We start from the raw sequence: 21,217 nt of genomic DNA, 5'->3' as shown, positions 1-21,217 counted from the left end.
CTCCACACGGATCTTCTCACTGAGAGTGACCTGTTGTGTCCCTGATGATGATGTTCAGAAGTTTGTCAAGACAGTTTGCTGCTGTCCTGTTGCACCTGGGATACCAGCTGGATCAATCTTTTACAAGAGGCTAAAAGTAAAACTGGCAAGTCAATCTGTAGGCATGGCCAGGTAACTTTTGCCTGTGAAGTCTTAGGCTTTAATACGGTGAAGAGGTCAGGGACTGGGAGAATTGCAAAGTTGAGTCACAGCTCGGGCCACCTTCTCAACAGAGTGCAGACTTCTTTCTGCAGGATGAATCATTTCTTCTAGTGTTCTTGCGCACAGGCTCAGGGTCCTGAGGTTGCTCTAAGATTTTGAATCCGCCACCTTCTTGCACTTGCCTGGTCCTGGGGTTGCTCTCAGATTTTGAATCTGCCACCTTCTTGCACTTGCCTGGAAGATGGTCATACCGCCATAGAGTTTCAGGCCAGAAGGGACCAACAAATCATTTAGACTGACCTCTTGTGCATAATGGGCCACCAGCCTCACCCAGCACCTGCATGCTAAACCAACACCCCAAATTAGACCAAAGCAAATGAGACTCCCGAGCACCTAGACTGTTATGTGTTGAGGCAGAGAATAGGAGGGACTGAGGTGCACCAATGCCTGAATCCCCTCCAGGGACAGGGAAATGATTTAGTGAGATGCACTCAGATGATCCTGGTGAGTGACCCACATGCAGAGGAAGGCAAAAAGCCCCAAGGTCATTGCCAGTCTGGGGGAAAATCTCTTCCTGACCACACATGATGTGGCAACCAGTTAGACCTTGAACCTGTGAGCAAGAACCAGCCATGCACCAGAGAGACAGAATGCTCTGTGCCTCCTCATCCAATCAAAATGCAGCAGCTCCAGAATATACTGCAGGAGAGCTGGGGGAGAATGTTTCTTGCCCCTGAAGGTGGCCAGGCAAAGTCCCATCTCCCCTTCCTACGTATGTCTAGGTCTGTGCATGTCTCTTTCTCCTCCTTAAATGCTCCCAACCCCACAGGATTTTACTCCGTCCCTGGACCCTGTGTGCTGGTAGCATCAGTGTGAAAGTGACTAGAATCTGACTCATCAAAGCACTCTGTGTAGGTGCTTCGGATCTTGGTCACTTTCTGTTGCTGGTGCACACAGAGTAGATCACAGGAAGAACACAGCTAAGAAAATGGGGAGGAAAGTGAGCGTTTGCTTCAAACCTCTGATTTCTCGGGTGGCAATAGCATCACAGTGCTGTTACCTAACTGCTGGGGTGCTGTTACCCCATCCTCTTAGTATTATTCATTATTTGTTCATGGCAGCACCTACTAGGGGCTAAGCACTCCCCAAAGACTTAAAAAGATGCACCCTCTTCTGAGAGCTCACCATATATGAGGATCAGAAAGGTCAATAGAGACGGACGATGGGCAACTGTATGTAAGTCAGCTTGATTCACTGTCGGCACTGTGCCAGAAGGGAGTCTTCATGAGGGACTGAAACCTGGAGAGGCCTGGGGCCATGTGGATTTGCTCAGGGAAGTCACACTGTGCACAAACGGGCTGCATGGAAGGGCACAGAGGAAAGTGACCATCTCATAAATGGGTGGGTGAGGTTGAACGCATTGGTGGCGTGGAGGGGCCGGGGGTTGGAATGATAGGTTTGGCTACAGGGACGGAGAGGAAATGACAGGTCTTGGAGACACGGAGGAGGAAGAAGCAGCAGAGTTTTTGGAAATGACCTGGATGGATGTGGTGAGAGGAGGAGTCAGAAATACCACGTGGGTAGCAATGAGATGTTCAGTGATCACAAAGCTCTGGGAGGGGAGACGAGGAGTTTGGTTTGAGCCATGTTCACTCTAAGACAGTGACAAGATATGCAAGAGGAGTTGTTGGAGACAAGCCGAGATGCGGGGTGGGGACCGTTTAGGGGTACAGAGAGATTTGGGGGCATAGTGATGATAGCTGAGGTTGTGCGAGCTGATGGATTCCTCTAGAGAGAGGTGGTAAGGGAGAGGGGCCAAGGGCAGAGTCCTGGGGATCCCCAAAGAGACCAGGAGAGGAGAAGTGGAGAAGGCCTCCCGATGATGCCGGAAGGGCAATCAAAGCGGTAGGAGGAGACGCAGGAGAGGGCAGCGTCTTGACAGTCTGTGAGGAGAAGAGGGACTGTATCAGAGGCAGCAGGGAGGCCAAGGAGGATGAGCATGGAGCAGAGGCCGGAGGTTAGGCTGGAAGGAGGTCACTCGAGGCCCAAGTGAGAATGGTTTCAGTGGAGTGGACACGTTGGAAGCCAGACTGGAAGGGATGCAAAGCTGTGTTGACACCACCCTGCCTAGCCAGCTGCAGCACGCAGCATTGTGCGGCTGCCTCTGGCCTCCTTTGACAGGAGGAGAGAGGGGGTCTGAAGGTGGTTTCTCAAACCAGTCCTCTCCTTTACGGGGGGCAGAGCCATGCTGCAGCCCAGGCCAGCCAATTAGATCCTTTGTTTGTGAGCAGAGAGAGTCTCCATGATCGGTCCTGGAGCAGGGCATGCCTATGAGTCCTGCTCTCTGGAAACCGAACGTAACACTGTCCTCTTGTAAGTACCTCAGTGTCTGGGGAACATGAGCGGAGTTTGACATCGGATTCCCAAACCAGCCGCGTCCAGACCTCCTGAAGCTGAGTCACTATGTTCCCTTTTCAGAGTAGCAGCCGTGTTAGTCTGTATTCGCAAAAAGAAAAGGAGTACTTGTGGCACCTTAGAGACTAACAAATTGAAGTGAGCTGTAGCTCACGAAAGCTTATGCTCTAATAAATTTGTTAGTCTCTAAGGTGCCACAAGTACTCCTTTTCTTTTTACTATGTTCCCTGATGATGTTTAACTTATTGCCAAGCTGACAGCTCTCCACCCTGAGCTGTCAATTGTGTGTGTGTGTGTGTGTTCCTCTAGAAGTGCTGATGGACAAGTTGAGTAACAGTATCTGCTTGTTGCAGGACATCTTGAGGCTGATTACAGGCTGAGGTCAGGACTGAACTGGAAAGACCACAAAGGGTTGCTGACTAGCATCCGTGGTCCCGATAAGATAAAAACAACTGATGACAGCAGGGAAGTGAAACAGCCATCTCAGCATTTGGATTAGTGCCCAATGCAGAAGAAGGAAATGATGGGGGAAGGGATGGGACGAGGCTGTCTGTGTATTAGTTGTGTCCAGAGTTTCCATCTGAGCAGCTGATTTTGGGTGTTAAATATTTATGAATTGGTGGCACTTGTCAAATTTTTCCGAGCTATAAATTTTCACTGTGTGTTTGTGTGCACGATGTGGTTAATCTGACTGGCTCATTACTCTCACCTGGCATCGCTACAGCCACATGGTGAGAAATAATTCCATGGGGATAGTGGCAAAGCTTTGGAGGAACAATGCTAGCGGCATGCAAGGTGAACAGCTCTGACATGTCTGCGACGCTGTGGGCCGTGCTGGAGCTGGGAGCCGTATAGCTCAAGATTCACTTCAGCAGAGTGTAAATCCAAATCAAAGCAGAGGAAGGATAAAGGAGGTGCCATAAAAGCGACCATTATCGTTCAGAAAATTCTGCTGAGGAGAAACAGAGTCATTAAATCATAAGTACTTATTATTCAGCTGAAGTGACGTTGTAAGTGGCTGAAGGACTGTGACTAGAAAGCGGGGACAACACCCGGCTTTTCTGTTCAGAGTCTCTGCTGAGATGTAAGCCTGCTCTTGTTTACACTCAGCCCTACAGCGGGGCCACTCTGCATAATACCTAAAAGAGCTTGGCTTGTTTAGCCTAGTGAAGTGGAGGCTAAGAGGGGGTCTGATGGCTCTCTAGAAATACATCAGGGCAGTAAACATCAGGGAGGGAGAAGAGCTGCTGAAGCTAAAGGACAATGTTGGCACAACAATAAATCTGGATGAACTGGCCAGAAATAGATTGAGGCTGGAAATAAGCAGGAGATTTCTGACCATCAGGGGAGTGAAATCTGGAGCAGCCACCAGTCAGAGGAGTGGGAGCAAACAACCTGACTAGAGTTAATATGGAGCTTGGTCAGTCTCTGAAGGGGATGAGATGGTGGGGTTGCCTACAATAGCTGGGGACTGGACTCATTGACCTAGGAGGGCTTTTCCAGGCCTATGGATGCACCCCCATTAAAGCCAAAATGGAACCTGGAGGCCTCAGAGACTGGACCAAATCTATGCCTGGAGCCCGGTTGCAGGGGAAGCCTGAAGTGTGGTGTGTGTTGAGGTCATTCATTCCCAGGCCTGTCTGCAAAGATTGCTTCTGCCTTGACTGGGATTGTTTGCACAGCAGGTCTGCATGGGGACAACAGCCTGGTCAGAACCCAGGCCTGTCCTGTCACTTGTTTCACAGAACAAATGGCTGCCCAGTTGGGCCAAATAACTAAATCTGTAATCAAACGTGGCCTGAATTAGGGTTGCAGAATTTGCTTGGACTTTCAAACACAACAAAAGCAGCCCTGATCAGGGAAGTTTGCCCTTGAAGTCATTATAATATGCCAAAGTACCTGTTGTCATGCCAGTCTAGAATATACTATTAGGATGTTTTTACAAAGGGGAACTCAAGCAGGATTTTACCTCTGGGTGTGAGATCAGTGCCGCAGTGCAAGCTAGTTAACATGCTCTGGGCTCACACATTCTTCCTGGAAGTAAGCTGTAGTTAGGCTGACATGATAAACTCTAAGAGCTTTAAAAGAGCTGTTCCCAATTGTGAAACAAATAGCCAGCCTACAAATCCTGTAAGTGCTTAATTACATGGCTCTATTTATGTAACATTTAAAAGGCTCACATAAGCCAGCAAAACTCAGGCGATCCGTAATTAAGGCTGAATGCCCAGCCCCCATGCATGTGAATCTGCCTTGAGTTTTCTGTTGGGCATCACAACGTACAGGAAGGCTGGAGTGTTCAACTGGATTTTCAGCCTGAGTTCTGGATTTCCCTAGTTTTGTTTGAATTGCTTTGGTTGTTAAGTCGCTTTTCATTTTGTTCAAACATTTCCTGGGTTGGAATATTTTAAAAGTGGATGAAAAATTTGAGTGATTCTTCCTTCTTCCCCAGCTCAGTTTGTTAGGCTGGTTCCACACTCTTCCCCCCCGCCCCCGGCATCCCCTTTACTATTCTGCCTCTGAGCAGGAAATACGCTCCCCTTCCCTAAGGTTTCTTGAGTTTAGAGGAAGGAGCCTCCATTTGGTTTAGAAACTGTGAAACTTCACCCAAGAAAGTTCTAATAAATCTGGTTCATCATTTTTGGTCCAAATGTTGTCATGTGTTCTCAGCACTTCCTCCTTGGGGTTGGTGGCAGAACTGATGAATGTGCCATTGAAGAACCTGGTCTTTTCTGTACAGTGCAAAACCAGGAAGAGTGGGGGATCATCTGGCTGGCCTATTTGTAAGATTTCCAACCTAATGCATTTAGATAAGCGTCTGAACGTCAGGATGACTAATCAAACCAAAGAGCCAAGTTCTTTGACACTCCCCAGTTACTAGATGTTCCTCTTCCCTTATTATTTCTTTGAACATCCCGGGCTGCCAGCTTTATCCACAAGTCTGAATAAAGGAAGAATGACGAGGGCTGGCTGAACTTCATTGAAGTTTGGAAAATGTCAATAAAGTTTTCATGGGGCTGGGGGAGCCATTGGATTTTTTTTCACAAGGCTTTTTGCTGTTTTCTTTAGCTCATTCATATAGAATGAGATGGCTTTAAAAATATCTGAACTTTTGACAAGTTTAAAAATGAAAAATATTGGAAATTTCACCAAAAAAGTCCCTATTTTTGACTATTTAGGAGCCAGCACCCAAGTAATCTCCAGAAGTGACCGGCCATTATCTTTTTTTACAAATTGAAGTTGGTTAAGTTTTTACTGGGCATATTTTTTTAAATAACTGTATAATGAGTCAGCTGGCTTCTTGGTAGAACACAGCCCACTCCAAGGAAAGAGATGATGAACTAGATGCTATTAATTCACTGCCAATAAACCACTCATGACTTTAGAAAATCTCTTGTTTTTTAGGCTTGTCAGAGCCAACTGGAATCATAGTTCTCCATTACTTCTAGTAATGCCAACCCCTCTTTGAGATCCTCAAACAATTGCCTCCCAGCACTACCCATTGCCAATGAATATTTTGTATAATTATACAATGTAAATAGGGAGAATACAAAAGACAAGTTGATTTTGGATCTGGCTCTGCTTTTGAAAGGCAGGGATTGACCGAGTCTCCTTGCAGAGTGTGGGAAGTCAACCCACTTGTTTTTGGGGAGGATGTGACAAGCTGTAGCAATTATTGAAACTGCGCCATGAGGAGCAGTGTCGAACAGATGAAAGCATTAGTTAGTGAGCTATCCTGCCAACTCCCTCATGCCAGCTTTCTTTGGAGAGGAATTGAAGCATAACAAAACAAGGAATCTATGTTCCTATAAAAAGAAGTACTATCTTTTATTGGACCAACTTCTGTTGGTGAGAGAGACAAACTTTGGAGCTCTGTTGAAGCTCGTCTCTCTCACCTACAGAAGTTGGTCCAATAAAAGATATTACCTCACCTTGTCTCTCTAATATCCTGGGACCAACGCAGCTACAACACTACATGTAAAAAGAAGTATAATTCCTTCTACAGAAAACAAGTTCCAAAATGAGACTCATCTGTGGCTTCTTTCCTTCCTTTCAAATAACTTTATAAAACAATTAATCCAGTTGTGCGGTTTAAAAGTCAATATGTCCCTGTATGTAAGGGCACTTAACATGTGGACTGGGTGTTTGGTTTTTGGAATTCATTTTACTGTTTTCCAGCAGCTTCACCTAACTCTAAAGCTGGAGGGCCAGCTTACCTTGACGTAAACAATGGAGAACACTGTCCCAACATATGAAATTTAATTAATGGGGGCTGCAAAGTATCATGCTGAGATGAATATTCCCTCTGTCTAGAACAATGGTTCTCAACCTATTTACCAGTGTGGGCCACACATGCGGCTCTTTGTATTATGTGGGCTACACTCGCATAATATAAATACTACCTGTATGGCCATGAGGCTGTCACATGGGCCACAGCTGTGTGCTGATTGGGCCACAAACAGGCCATGGGTTGAGAACCACTAGTCTTGACAAACATGACACTTTACCCCTAAAGCCTTAGCAATAATTAAAGAGCAAAAGGGAAAAGAAAATAACTTTAATGAGCCCAATAATAAAAAAGTCTATATTCCACTGAAGTTTCTTGAGCAACTGGCGCTTGCCCATAAATGTACTTAAACAGAAAATCACCCCAAAAGTGCTATAATCTGACAGATTTTCCACAGGTTTAAATATTCATGAATTAAAAGAATTGGCAGAATTTTCTACTTTATTAGTTTTCATCATGGCTAGAGGAGCAGTTGTTACATTGGCTGCTCTTCAGAAACTATTAATCTAGTCTGTCATCAGAGCAGCCATTTTTAATTAGCTATTTTACTGAACGATCTGGTGCAGGAGTGAGCCTGGAAAATTTAAATAATTATTAAAGTTTTAAAGATGCCCCTTTCCATTTTTAATTGAGGGTCTGAAGCACAGGAATGGTGAAATGACTGTAGAAAAGAATGACTGACATGATTTTAATGGTTAATTAAAAAAAAAAAATCCAGTCCTGGAAAACTGTACCGCTCCTACCAGGTGAAGCAACTGAGAGAAATAAATTGTTCTTTAAACTGAAATTCACAACATTCCTTCCTGATGAAATCAAAACCAGATGTTTATAGCTGAATCTAAGCCTGTGCATTTCAACTGAAGTAACAGGATAGGCTGCACCATGGTGCAGCATGCCTCCTATTGGAATTTATTGTGTTTGGTTTCACTTTGCCACAATGCCTTTTTTATAAATCTTTTTTTAGAAGAAAATGAAAGGTTGAACCTAATGTGGTAAACTGGCTTCTCCTGACAGGAGCCAGGAGATGGAAAGGCACAGCATCCCTGCTCTGAGCCCATGTACCCAAAGCCACCAGCATCACCCCATCGCGTTAGATGCAGCCTATGGTGACAGAAGCAGTTTTTCCATCACCGTAGGAACACCACCTCCCCAAATGACGGTAGCTAGGTTGATGGAAGCGTTCCTCCATCAACTTAGCTATGTCTACACCAGCAGTTGGGTTGGCTCTTGGGAGTGTCGATTTTTTACACTGCTGAGCACCATAGCTATGCTGACCTAAGTGTAGACCAGGCCTGTATGTTGGAGAAGCCTTTGAACTGTAGGCGGTTTTACAGAGCAGGCAGCCTGCAATACCTAGACACACCAGAGCTGTGAACTCTGAACACAACACTGATTTGCGCTCTATTTCTTGGGGGGAGATCTTTGTGTTTCTTTATTATATAGCTCTCCTGGAAACGTGGTATTTACTTGGCTTTAATTTCAAACTCTGTGTCCTTCAGTGAACAGACTTGGACTGTTCTTGTGGCCTCTTAGCTATCACATAAACTAGTATTGAGCCCGCTTGGAGAGAACCACTGTGCTCTAGATCGTAACTGCTCCTTCAGAACCCTCGGTGGGCTCCAGCCGAAAGCAGTGTGGCTAGCACCATCAAGAGAGTACCACACAGATATCTACAGCATAGTATCACTCACCAACTGGGGGCTTGTGCTTTGTAGGACCTTAGCTCACATGTAGACCGAACCAATGGGACTTTGTCAAAGGCTGGGAGAATCTGGCCCTTGGAAAGGAAACTTATTGTTTTCACTTCAAGGGCTGCTTTGTCTAGTGGTGTGATGGGTGCACGGGGTGGAGTTCTGGGTTCTGTCCCTCGTTCTACCACTGACACTGTGACCTTGGGTACGTTACTTAGTGCTAAATCTTGTTAGACCCCCACATGCTTTAAGCCAACGCCTGCCCACGGGGCTCTGTGCAGGCTTGAAGCGGAGAAGGAATTCGCCCAGCCACCCCACCCTGAGCAAAGCCTCTCTCTGGTACAACATCTCTGGGATTGGTTGGGGCAGCGTACATAATAGGAAAATCTAGATCTTCAGTGTTCAAGGTGTAGCATGAACTCTCTGTGTGGTGCATTGATCCAGCTCTGCAGGCTGGAACAGGCCCCACCTTTACTCCAGGACCTACAACATCTCTAATACCGCTGTCACAGCTAGAGGCCACCTAGTGCTTGCATTTGGAGTGCAAAGGTTATGTGTGTACCTTCTCCTGGTGCAGGGGTTGGGAGGCTCCTTTCACCCTCTGCCCGACCCCCTTGCACAGCGTAACCCTGGAAGTGCAGTCAGTACAAAGGCAGGCCTGGAGGCTTTATTCCTTGCTAGGTTTGTGGGACACTCTGACTGCCTTGTCTGGGGTTTATGTTTGGGCACTGGTCCCTCGCCCTCCCAGGGAGAATTTCCCAGTTTTACCAGAGAATTTCCTGGTCACCTCTGCATTTCCTAAAGTGTTTGTGGAAAAGGGACAAGGCAGGAGTGTGGTGCTCTTGATTACCAGGCACTCCAACTAGCTGATCCGCCAGGTAACAATATGTCACATCCCTAGCCCAATGTTCATCTCTGAAAGCCAGGCCACCGGTTGTCCAGTAAATGATTCCCCATCACACAACTCAGACAAGGGAGTTCCGGTCTAGTGTGCGAACGGGCAGGGTTGGCTGAGGCCTCGGAGCTGCAGTAGCCTTCCCAGTCTGTGCTCTGCCCAGGAATGTGACAGTACAAAACACAAGGGCTCATGACAAAATAATTATTGCTAAAAAAAAGACTGCTTTCCATGGAAAAATTTGACTTTTTTTGTTAGAACAAAATGAAAGAACATTCCTGAAAATTGAAAAGGTTTTGTTTTTTCCCTTAACACTTTCAGGTGAAAACTAAACATTTGGATTTGGAAATGTCACCCCATTGCCTCACGGGAGTTGTAGTTTGGGTGCCTCATGTTGCTATTGTCCTCTATGGGCAGAGCTCACCAGCAAGACTACATCGGAAAATAGAAATGTCGGGCTGGAAGGGACTTCAATAAGGATATAGTCCAGCTCCCAGCACTGAGGCAGGACCAAGTAAACCTAGACCATCCTGACTGGGGTTTTTCCAACCTGTTCTTGAAAACCTCCAATGACGGGGATTATACCACCTCCCTTGGCAGCCTGTTCCAGAGCTTAGCTACTCTTATAGTTAGAAAGCTTTTCCTAATATCCAACCTAAATCTCTCTTGCTGCCCATTAAGCCTGTTACTTCTTGTCCTACCTTCTGTGACATGGAGAACAATTGATCTCCATCCCCTTTAGAACAGCCCTTAAGAACCGGTAAGAGTTTTTTCTGCATGAAATGCTGTCTGATAGAGCTGATGGAGGAAAAGATCCGAGGTTTGGAGATGCAGGTGGAAAGTCTGGTTGAGTTTAGGAAGGGATTTGAGCAGATGATGGAGCAAAGATATGAGGTATCTGAAGGGAAAAGCTCAGACTCACGGATGGAAGCAGGGCTGGGGAATTTTGAGGGGAGACTGGGTGAGGAAAGTGGTCAGTGGAAACATGTGACTCAAAGAACCAGGCAGAGGAAAAGACGGGCTAGTGAAGGAGAAATAGAGCTTAGGAACAGGTTTGCAGAGTTGGAAAATGAAGAAGGGACTCAGCAGGTACTTGTTGAAGGTGGAAGGGTAAGGAAGAAGAGAAGAGAGGCTAGTCCTATAGGAAAAGCGGAAGAGTCAAGGGAGACTACACCAAATATGAGCCCCAGGAGGATACAGGATGGGTTGAAGAAGATTATAAAGGAAAATAGGAATGGAAAGAACTTGCAGCCAGAGGGAACAGGGGAGAGACTGGAGAATAGCACTGTCACCAGGAAAAGGCAGGTCTATGTGATTGGGGACTCTTTACTGAGAAGAATAGACAAGTCTGTAACTAGAGCTGATCCTGAGAATAGAAGGGTGTGCTGTCTTCCGGGTGCTAAGATACGGGATGTAGACCTGAGGTTGAAAAGGATCCTAAAGGGAGCGGGAAAGAATCCCCTAATTATCCTTCATGTGGGAACAAATGATACGGCTAGATTCTCGCTGGAAAGTATTAAGGGAGACTATGCTAGGCTGGGGAAGACGCTTAAGGAAATTGAGGCTCAGGTGATCTTTAGCGGGATCCTTCCTTTTCCTAGAGAAGGGCAACAAAGGTGTGACAAGATTATGACTGTCAACAGATGGCTTAGGCAGTGGTGCTATAAGGAGGGCTTTGGGATGTATGGCCACTGGGAGGCATTCACGGACAGAGGACAGTTCTCTCGGGATGGACTTCATCTGAGTAGGGAAGGAAATAGACTTCTAGGATCAAGGCTGGCACAACTGATAAAGAGAGCTTTAAACTAGGAATTAGGGGGAGATGGATGGGAGATGTCCAGAAAATCTCCACGCCAGATTTTAGCATTGAGAGGGAAGAAGACGAAGTAAGAAAGGATACAGCCGTGGGTAGGAGAATGTATATAAGGAGCGAGGGCGGTGTGGATACTAGTCTAATAGGTTATACTGGCTGTAGAATGACTGTGCCTAATAGGGTACAAAATGTGAGCGAGGCCAAACAGCAAAAATTAAGATGTTTTTACACCAATGCGAGGAGCCTAGGTAACAAAATGGAGGAACTAGAGCTACTGGTGCAGGAAGTGAAACCAGATATTATAGGGATAACAGAAACATGCTGGACTAGTAGTCATGACTGGACTACAGGTACTGAAGGGTATGTGCTGTTTAGGAAAGACAGAAACAAAGGTAAAGGTGGTGGAGTAGCATTGTATATCAATGATGAGGTAGAATGTAAAGAAATAAGAAACGATGCAATGGATAAGACAGAGTCCGTGTGGGCAAAATGTCTTTAATAAAGTAAATACTAATGGAAACTGCATGATCATGGGAGACTTTAACTTCCCAGATATAGACTGGAGGACCAGTGCTAGTAATAATAATAGGGCTCAGATTTTCCTAGATGCAATAGCTGATGGATTCCTTCATCAAGTAGTTGCTGAACCGACTAGAGGGGATGCCATTTTAGATTTAATTTTGGTGAGTTGCGAGGACCTCATAGAAGAAATGGTTGTAGGGGACAATCTTGGCTCAAGTGATCATGAGCTAATTCAGTTCAAACTAAATGGAAGGATTAACAAAAATAAATCTGCAACTAAGGTTTTTCATTTCAAAAGGGCTGACTTTCAAAAATTAAGGAAATTAGTTAGGGAAGTGGATTGGACTGAAGAATTTATGGATCTAAAGGTAGAGGAGGCCTGGGATTACTTTAAATCAAAGCTGCAGAAGCTATCGGAAGCCTGTATCCCAAGAAAGGGGAAAAAATTCATAGGAAGGAGTTGTAGACCAAGCTGGATGAGCAAGCATCTTAGAGAGGTGATTAAGAAGAAGCAGAAAGCATACAGAGAGTGGAAGATGGGAGGGATCAGCAAGGAAAGCTACCTAATTGAGGTCAGAACATGTAGGGATAAAGTGAGAAGGGCTAAAAGTCGAGTAGAGTTGGACCTTGCAAAGGGAATTAAAACCAATAGTAAAAGGTTCTATAGCCATATAAATAAGAAGAAAACTAAGAAAGAAGAAGTGGGGCCGCTTAACACTGAGGATGGAGTGGAGGTTAAAGATAATCTAGGCATGGCCCAATATCTAAACAAATACTTTGCCTCAGTCTTTAATAAGGCTAAAGAGGATCTTAGGGATAATGGTAGCATGACAAATGGGAATGAGGATATAGAGGTAGATATTACCATATCTGAGGTAGAAGCGAAACTGAAACAGCTTAATGGGACTAAATCGGGGGGCCCAGATAATCTTCATCCAAGAATATTAAAGGAATCGGCACCTGAAATTGCAAGCCCATTAGCAAGAATTTTTAATGAATCTGTAAACTCAGGAATAGTACCGAATGATTGGAGAATTGCTAATATAGTTCCTATTTTTAAGAAAGGAAAAAAAAGTGATCCGGGTAACTACAGGCCAGTTAGTTTGACATCTGTAGTATGCAAGGTCCTGGAAAAAATTTTGAAGGAGAAATTAGTTAAGGACATTGAAGTCAATGGTAAATGGGAGAAAATACAACATGGTTTTACAAAAGGTAGATCGTGCCAAACTAACCTAATCTCCTTCTTTGAAAAGGTAACAGATTTTTTAGATAAAGGAAATGCAGTGGATCTAATTTACCTAGATTTCAGTAAGGCATTTGATACCGTGCCACATGGGGAATTATTAGTTAAATTGGAGAAGATGGGGATCAATATGAACATCAAAAGGTGGATAAGGAATTGGTTAAAGGGGAGACTGCAATGGGTCCTACTGAAAGGCGAACTGTCAGGTTGGAGGGAGGTTACCAGTGGAGTTCCTCAGGGATCGGTTTTGGGACCAATCTTATTTAATCTTTTTATTACTGACCTTGGCACAAAAAGTGGGAGTGTGCTAATAAAGTTTGCAGATGATACAAAGCTGGGAGGTATTGCCAATTCGGAGAAGGATGGGGATATTATACAGGAGGATCTGGATGACCTTGTAAACTGGAGTAATAGTAAGAGGATGAAATTTAATAGTGAGAAGTGTAAGGTTATGCATTTAGGGATTAATAACAAGAATTTTAGTTATAAATTGGGGACGCATCAATTAGAAGTAACGGAAGAGGAGAAGGACCTTGGAGTATTGGTTGATCATAGGATGACTATGAGCTGCCAATGTGATATGGCTGTGAAAAAAGCTAATGCGGTTTTGGGATGCATCAGGAGAGGCAATTCCAGTAGGGATAAGGAGGTTTTAGTACCGTTATACAAGGCACTGGTGAGATCTCACCTAGAATACTGTGTGCAGTTCTGGTCTCCCATGTTTAAAAAGGATGAATTCAAACTGGAGCAGGCACAGAGAAGGGCTACTAGGATGATCCGAGGAATGGAAAACTTGTCTTATGAAAGGAGACTTAAGGAGCTTGGCTTGTTTAGCCTAACTAAAAGAAGGTTGAGCGGAGATATGATTGCTCTCTATAAATATATCAGAGGGATAAATACAGGAGAGGGAGAGGAATTATTTCAGCTCAGCACCAATGTGGACACAAGAACAAATGGGTATAAACTGGCCACCAGGAAGTTTAGACTTGAAATCAGATGAAGGTTTTTAACCATCAGAGGAGTGAAGTTTTGGAATAGCCTTCCAAGGGAAGCAGTGGGGGCAAAAGATCTATCTGGTTTTAAGATTCTACTTGATAAATTTATGGAGGAGATGGTATGATGGGATAATGGGATTTTGGTAAGTAATTGATCTTTAAATATTCAGGGTAAATAGGTCAAATCCCCTGAGATGGGATATTAGATGGATGGGATCTGAGTTACCCAGGAAAGAATTTTCTGTAGTATCTGGCTGGTGAATCTTGCCCATATGCTCAGGGTTTAGCTGATCACCATATTTGGGGTCGGGAAGGAATTTTCCTCCAGGGCAGATTGGAGAGGCCCTGGAGGTTTTTCGCCTTCCTCTGTAGCATGGGGCATGGTTGACTTGAGGGAGGCTTCTCTCCTCCTTGAAGTCTTTAAACCATGATTTAAGGACTTCAATAGCTCAGACATGGGTGAGATTTTTCATAGGAGCGGGTGGGTGAGATTCTGTGGCCTGCGCTGTGCAGGAGGTCAGACTAGATGATCAGAATGGTCCCTTCTGACCTTAGTATCTGAATCTTAACACATTTGCAGGCTGTTATCAGATTCCTCTTCAGTCTTCTTGTCTCAATATTAAAAGTGCCCAGTTTTGTTAACCTTTCCTAACAGGTTGAGTTTTCTAAACCTTTCTCACTGTGGTGGTTCTCCTCTGGACTCTCCAATTTATCCATATCCTTCCTAAAGTGCAGCGCCCAGAACTGGACACAGGGCTGCTGCTGGGGCCTCGCCAGTGCCGGCTAGACCAGGGCAGTTATGCTCGTGTCTTACATACGACAGTCCTGTTAGTACAGCCCAGAACGAGACTAAGCCTTTCTCTCAGTTGCATCACAGTGTTGACTCAGATTCAATTTCTGATCTGCTATTACCCCCCAGGTTCCTTTCTGCCGTTCTACCACCCAGCCAGTTATTCCCTGTTGTGTAGTTGTGCCCTTGATTTTTCCTTCCTAAGTGTACTTTGCACCTGCACGATGGATCTCAGCGGCATTTCTGAATTGAAGTTTTCAGCTGACATTTTTTCAAATTTTTATTTATATTTTGTCACCTGAAAGTTGAAATTTGCAGCTGAAAAACAGTCCATTTTCTGACCCGCTGTGCTATTCAGGGTGCTGCTAGGGCTTATAACATCCCTGCTGTGTGCGACAAGAAGCCTAGGAGGCATTGTGTCAGTCCCAGCACTGAACGAGGTGGACTGTACTGAAGTGTCAACAGCTAGAGCTTTGAATGCGGGCAATCCTTCTCCCTCAGCGTTGATCTGCCAAGTGGTAGCCTAGGGGATGCTGCTGTAGGCACAGGCACTGGGATTGTGTCTGCTTCCCTATGCAAGCATGCAAAAGGGCTCCTGGATTGGCAAACCTTCCCACCCCACCCCAACCCCCATCAGAGTCTGCCCCTAATGTGCACTCCACTTCCTTTAGCAGGTATAAACCAAGGGCTTGGCTGCAGGAATCTAAAGTCAATAGGAGTTTTGGCACAGTAAAGACTGCAGGGTTTGACCTTCAGGGAGGAGGAGGAGGAGATGCCTACTGAGAGCTGGCATGAAAGATTTACTGCAATCATTGCTGTAGTTTGACGTTAACACTGGAACCACATTCACCAGGCCTTGGGGCAATAGCAACATTATCTTTATTAAATCTCTCCATGAAACCAACTTCCACCCCACTCCTGGCTCTTAACATTTGCTCAATTTACAGCAGTCTATAAATTCAGACTTCATTAGCACCCAAATGTGTTGCAAGCATCAGCATTAACCTCCTCGTAGATACCCAAATTTCATATTTAGGGGGATGTTAATTACCAAAAAGCCCAGCTGGAATTTTCTTTTTAACAACTGGGGAAGCCAGCCAGCTACACAGTAGCTTATGAATTTCCAGCTACGGAGACAGAATTGCCTGCATAGGGGAGGAATGATCATGGACGTGCAGGAGAAATCCCTTCCGTTCCTGATGGAGGAGGAAGGGCTGGCTGCCCTTCTCGTTTAGGGCATTAACTCTAGCAGCATGGCATTAATTTGTATGAGGTTTCTCTGAGGGGAGCAATGTTGGGAAGAACAGGCCTGTCTCCTGTGGATCCACGAAGCCTGACCTCCACTGATCTCCCACAGAAAGCCTTCATGGGGTAGGGAGTAATGCTGCAACATGGGCACCTTCTCTTGTTGCATCTCTCCTGCCCTGACCCATAGGTTTGAGTTCCCCTCCCACTGGCAGAGATGGAGAGGGTGTTTGGTCCATAATTTCAGCCCCAAGTTTGATAGCCTCAAGGGTGGGGTTAAATCAAATGTGTCCAAATGGTTGTTCCAAACAGAACTGTCCACTTGAAACCAAGTCCTAGAGAGCCGTATTATGTATTTTACACTGAAGATTGGAATAGGCTGATGCCTTGGAGGGATGTGGACACCAAGGGATATTTGAACATGCCCATTCCCTAGGAGAACCGAGTGTCCACCTAAATTTGCATCTCCTTGTGTACAAAATGTTGTGTTGCTAATGGAGGAACACAAGACTTGCCAGAGTGGAGGCGCAGCACCCAGTCTGACAATGGTCAGGTACAGCTGCTTTGGTGGACAGTGCAAGAATTCCCATAATGGACACGTATGGAATAACTGGACTCTGGGAGAAGTTTCTCTCTAATGCTAGGTAATTAGAGGTTGGCTTATGCACTGAGGCATGAGGATTCATACCCTCTTTGATCCTTTCTAATGTAATTAAAGGTTATTATCTATCCATGTGCCTAATCCTTTTTGAACCCTACTAAGCTCTGGGCCTCAGTGATACCTTGTTACAATGAGTTCCACAGCTTAGGTTTTTCTTAAACACAGTGCAAAATTATTTCCTTTTATCAGTTTTAAATTTGTTGCCTTTCAGTTTCATTGGCTACTCCCTTGTTCTTATGAATGAGAGTAAACAGGAGCACCTGGCTCACCTTCTCATTGCCATTCATTATTTATAGATCTTTATTTTACATATTTTAATACCAGCATCATGCTGATTTTGAAAAATTATACTATGCTCGTAAAAGATTTAATTTTTATTGCAATGAAAAGTGAGAGGTGTAGATTCAACTCCGTCTTGGTGGAAATAAATTGGCAGCCAAAACACCAATACCGCACTGTCTAACATTTCAAGCAGTTGCTGCTTCATAAGTACTTCTGCTATAACATGCATTTTTTTCCCAAAGTTTTTTATTTTTACTTGACTTCCCATTTGAAAGAATCAGGAATAAGACTGGCCTGTTACCAAAGGGTGTCTGTAATATAGAGTGCTGTGAAAGAAATACACAAACTGCTAACTATTTTTCATTTGCTTTTAGAGCATAGACTCCAGGGGGAAAAAATTACCAGACATATTCTTTATCCCTGTACTAAACAGCTGTATATCTCTTGCCATGTTGTACCCACCCGTAGTGAGACCGCTGTGCTGACTCTGAAGAGAGAAATAAGCTGTCTGGCCCAATGACAGCTAGCACCTCCAGCTTTTCCTAAAGCAGCTCTGGATTCAAGAATATGCTATGTAAATCGCACCAGGACTTTTCAGGCCAGAAGGAGTGTTACGTCTGTTTTCTTCTCCTGCTTGCTGTATGCACAAGGGCTCTACCAGGAAAACACATTGTTACACTCTATCTGGAGAGCTGCAACATTTGTTTGGTCATCTGGAAAAGGAAACCGCTGGAAATCCAAAATTCTAGCTAGAGTTTAGTGCTCTTTGTGAAACTAAATTTTCCTTCGTGTGAGCATTTGCATAGCAGAGGAGGTATTTGTAGGTTTCAGAGTAGCAGCCGTGTTAGTCTGTATTCGCAAAAAGAAAAGGAGTACTTGTGGCACCTTAGAGACTAACAAATTTATTAGAGCATAAGCTTTCGTGAGCTACAGCTCACTTCATCGGATGCATTTGGTGGAAAAAACAGAGGAGAGATTTATATACACACACACAGAGAACATGAAACAATGGGTTTATCATACACACTGTAAGGAGAGTGATCACTTAAGATAAGCCATCACCAACAGCAGGGGGGGGAAGGAGGAAAACCTTTCATGGTGACAAGCAGGTAGGCTAATTCCAGCAGTTAACAAGAATATCAGAGGAACAGTGTGGGGTGGGGTGGGAGGGAGAAATACCATGGGGAAATAGTTTTACTTTGTGTAATGACTCATCCATTCCCAGTCTCTATTCAAGCCTAAGTTAATTGTATCCAGTTTGCAAATTAATTCCAATTCAGCAGTCTCTCGTTGGAGTCTGTTTTTGAAGCTTTTTTGTTGAAGTATAGCCACTCTTAGGTCTGTGATCGAGTGACCAGAGAGATTGAAGTGTTCTCCAACTGGTTTTTGAATGTTATAATTCTTGACGTCTGATTTGTGTCCATTCATTCTTTTACGTAGAGACTGTCCAGTTTGGCCAATGTACATGGCAGAGGGGCATTGCTGGCACATGATGGCATATATCACATTGGTAGATGCGCAGGTGAACGAGCCTCTGATAGTGTGGCTGATGTGATTAGGCCCTATGATGGTATCCCCTGAATAGATATGTGGACAGAGTTGGCAACGGGCTTTGTTGCAAGGATAGGTTCCTGGGTTAGTGGTTCTGTTGTGTGGTGTGTGGTTGCTGGTGAGTATTTGCTTCAGATTGGGGGGCTGTCTGTAAGCAAGGACTGGTCTGTCTCCCAGGATCTGAGAGAGCGATGGCTCGTCCTTCAGGATAGGTTGTAGATCCTTGATGATGCGTTGGAGGGGTTTTAGTTGGGGGCTGAAGGTGATGGCTAGTGGCGTTCTGTTGTTTTCTTTGTTGGGCCTGTCCTGTAGTAGGTGACTTCTGGGTACTCTTCTGGCTCTGTCAATCTGTTTCTTCACTTCAGCAGGTGGGTACTGTAGTTGTAGGAATGCATGATAGAGATCTTGTAGGTGTTTGTCTCTGTCTGAGGGGTTGGAGCAAATGCGGTTATATCGTAGCGCTTGGCTGTAGACAATGGATCGAGTGGTATGATCTGGATGAAAGCTAGAGGCATGTAGGTAGGAATAGCGGTCAGTAGGTTTCCGATATAGGGTGGTGTTTATGTGACCATCGCTTATTAGCACCGTAGTGTCCAGGAAGTGGATCTCTTGTGTGGACTGGTCCAGGCTGAGGTTGATGGTGGGATGGAAATTGTTGAAATCATGGTGGAATTCCTCAAGAGCTTCTTTTCCATGGGTCCAGATGATGAAGATGTCATCAATGTAGCGCAAGTAGAGTAGGGGCATTAGGGAACGAGAGCTGAGGAAGCGTTGTTCTAAGTCAGCCATAAAAATGTTGGCATACTGTGGGGCCATGCGGGTACCCATCGCAGTGCCGCTGATTTGAAGGTATACATTGTCACCAAATGTGAAATAGTTATGGGTCAGGACAAAGTCACAAAGTTCTGCCACCAGGTTAGCCGTGACAGTATCGGGGATACTGTTCCTGACGGCTTGTAGTCCATCTTTGTGTGGAATGTTGGTGTAGAGGGCTTCTACATCCATAGTGGCTAGGATGGTGTTTTTAGGAAGATCACCAATGGACTGTAGTTTCCTCAGGAAATCGGTGGTGTCTCAAAGATAGCTGGGAGTGCTGGTAACGAAGGGCCTGAGGAGGGAGTCTACATAGCCAGACAATCCTGCTGTCAGGGTGCCAATGCCTGAGATGATGGGGCGTCCAGGATTTCCAGGTTTATGGATCTTGGGTAGCAGATAGAATACCCCAGGTCCTGGCTCCAGGGGTGTGTCTGTGCGGATTTGTTCTTGTGCTTTTTCAGGGAGTTTCTTGAGCAAATGCTGTAGTTTCTTTTGGTAACTCTCAGTGGGATCAGAGGGTAATGGCTTGTAGAAAGTGGTGTTGGAGAGCTGCCTAGTAGCCTCTTGTTCATACTCTGACCTATTCATGATGACGACAGCACCTCCTTTGTCAGCCTTTTTGATTATGATGTCAGAGTTGTTTCTGAGGCTGTGGATCGCACTGTGTTCTGCATGGCTGAGGTTATGGGGTAAGCGATGCTGCTTTTCCACAATTTCAGCTCGTGCACGTCGGCGGAAGCAGTCTATGTAGAAATCCAGGCTGCTGTTTCGACCTTCAGGAGGAGTCCACCTAGAATCCTTCTTTTTGTAGTGTTGGCAGGAAGGTCTCTGTGGGTTAATATGTTGGTCAGAGGTGTGTTGGAAATATTCCTTGAGTCTGAGACGTCGAAAATAGGATTCTAGGTCACCACAGAACTGTATCATGTTCGTGGGGGTGGAGGGGCAAAAGGAGAGGCCCCGAGATAGGACAGATTCTTCCGCTGGGCTAAGAGTATAGTTGGATAGATTAACAATATTGCTGGGTGGGTTACGGGAACCATTGTTGTGGCCCCTTGTGGCATATAGTAGTTTAGATAGCTTAGTGTCCTTTTTCTTTTGTAGAGAATCAAAGTGTGTTTTGTAAATGGCTTGTCTAGTTTTTGTAAAGTCCAGCCACGAGGAAGTTTGTGTGGAAGGTTGGTTCTTTATGAGAGTATCCAGTTTTGAGAGCTCATTCTTAATCTTTCCCTGTTTGCTGTAGAGGATGTTGATCAGGTGGTTCCGCAGTTTCCTTGAGAGTGTGTGGCACAAGCTGTCAGCATAGTCTGTGAGGTATTTGTAGTGACCATGCATCATTTGATCCAGTGTGAATAACAAACTTTTTTCAGTTTTCACCAGTGACTCCCAAATTTCACAGCAAAAATGGTGAAAATTCTACCCTGTGGCATACCTTACAGTGTAAGAGTTGGGGGGAGGGGGGGAGAGAAAAAATTTGATATCTAATGCAAGCACAAAATTTTCCATGTGTGTTGAGTGCAAAAGCCCCATATGCCTGCACAGAGGGGCATTTCACACCCAAATGTTGCTCTAGCAAATGCAAATGATTGGGGATGTAATTTCACAAGTGATTGGCTGGCTGTGTCTCAGTGGTGTGCCCTGTACTATGAAAATGTATCTAGAATGTATGTAGTGCCCACAAACGCTGATGTACTAATTTCTCTCTTTCTGCCTCATCAATCTCCCTTTGAAGCCAATGGAAAGAATCCCATTGACTTCAGTGAATGCTGGCTGAAGCTGTAGACACGGCTAGTATACAGGCATTTCAGCAGTCAG

The sequence above is a fragment of the Dermochelys coriacea genome, chromosome 10 (assembly GCF_009764565.3).
Source record: "Dermochelys coriacea isolate rDerCor1 chromosome 10, rDerCor1.pri.v4, whole genome shotgun sequence".
Classification (NCBI taxonomy): Eukaryota; Metazoa; Chordata; order Testudines; family Dermochelyidae; genus Dermochelys; species Dermochelys coriacea.
The sequence above is the reverse complement of the archived record's forward strand: the minus strand, read 5'-3'. Positions refer to the sequence as shown.